This window comes from Oncorhynchus masou, chromosome 16 (genome assembly GCF_036934945.1).
Source record: "Oncorhynchus masou masou isolate Uvic2021 chromosome 16, UVic_Omas_1.1, whole genome shotgun sequence".
Lineage (NCBI taxonomy): Eukaryota > Metazoa > Chordata > Actinopteri > Salmoniformes > Salmonidae > Oncorhynchus > Oncorhynchus masou.
Window position 1 is genome coordinate 38,173,897 of NC_088227.1, and position 1,243 is coordinate 38,175,139.

Here is a 1,243-nt window from a genome sequence, read left to right on the forward strand (position 1 = left end):
TCACCTACGGCTGCAAATATTGAGGCGGCTTAATCTAATGCCTACCCTATAACAAGGAGCTTTATCAAGATGTGGAACGTCACTGTGCACATGTTAGGCTACACATCATTAAATAGGAGGCAAAAATTGCAGACAGGAGCCAAATAGTAAAATAAAAACAAAATTGAATGAACATGAAATTGCTTTCAGTATCGTCGAAATACGATCTGTAGGTAGGATATTTATCTTTTAATGCTGTCGTCTCATTTCATTGGAAGCATATTTTTTCCTTCACTTGTTTGTATGAATTGCAGAGACATTGGCAACTTTTGTATTTGTACTCAACATCGTTCTGAAGTTTTCGGCGGTCACAGAGAGACGGATAAACATCTTCTTGATTCTTTGTTTAGCGGAGGTTTTCTGTGTATAAAGTGACGCGGTAGGTATCTAACGACGTCCTTTGCTGTTCACACGCCGAGGCATTCGGACGCAGTCAGTAAATAACAAGCGTTTTTCAAGTACAATTTTAGTAACGTTGGTTTTGGGAAACAGCTCTTGAGATGCTCCTACGAAGTTACTAACGATGAAATGAGTCTTTAGATGCTCTTGGGAACCTGGCCCCTTTTGTTTTGTTTTATGCTGAATAGAAACCCAGATGAGCTCTGGGTAAGAGCTCATCTGAAGTAAGAAGTCCCCTAGAATAGGACCAGTGTCACTTTAAACCAGTAGAGCTGCATGGTTACTATAACAGGGCTTCAGGTAGAGCTGCATGGTTTCTATAACAGGGCTTCAGGTAGAGCTGCATGGTTACTATAGCAGGGCTTCAGGTAGAGCTGCATGGTTACTATAGCAGGGCTTCAGGTAGAGCTGCATGGTTACTATAGCAGGGCTTCAGGTAGAGCTGCATGGTTACTATAGCAGGGCTTCGGGTAGAGCTGCATGGTTACTATAGCAGGGCTTCAGGTAGAGCTGCATGGTTACTATAGCATGGCTTCAGGTAGAGCTGCATGGTTACTATAGCAGGGCTTCAGGTAGAGCTGCATGGTTACTATAGCAGGGCTTCAGGTAGAGCTGCATGGTTACTATAGCAGGGCTTCAGGTAGAGCTGCATGGTTACTATAGCTGGGCTTCAGGTAGAGCTGCATGGTTACTATAGCAGGGCTTCAGGTAGAGCTGCATGGTTACTATAGCAGGGCTTCAGGTAGAGCTGCATGGTTACTATAGCAGGGCTTCAGGTAGAGCTGCATGATTACTATAGCAGGGC

The 1,243-nt window shown here is 44.1% G+C and overlaps 1 protein-coding gene across 2 annotated transcripts in view; it reads left to right on the forward strand.

Moving 5' to 3' along the window:
- LOC135557925 (coiled-coil domain-containing protein 85C-A-like) overlaps positions 1-841 on the forward strand; it is a 147,220-nt gene extending 146,379 nt beyond the window's left edge. For both annotated transcript variants that reach the window (XM_064991643.1, XM_064991644.1), the window contains exon 6: positions 1-841. This exon is cut by the window's left edge and continues 1,378 nt beyond it. The gene's annotated coding sequence lies outside the window, so the exon portion shown is untranslated.
- Positions 842-1,243: the final 402 nt, after the last annotated feature.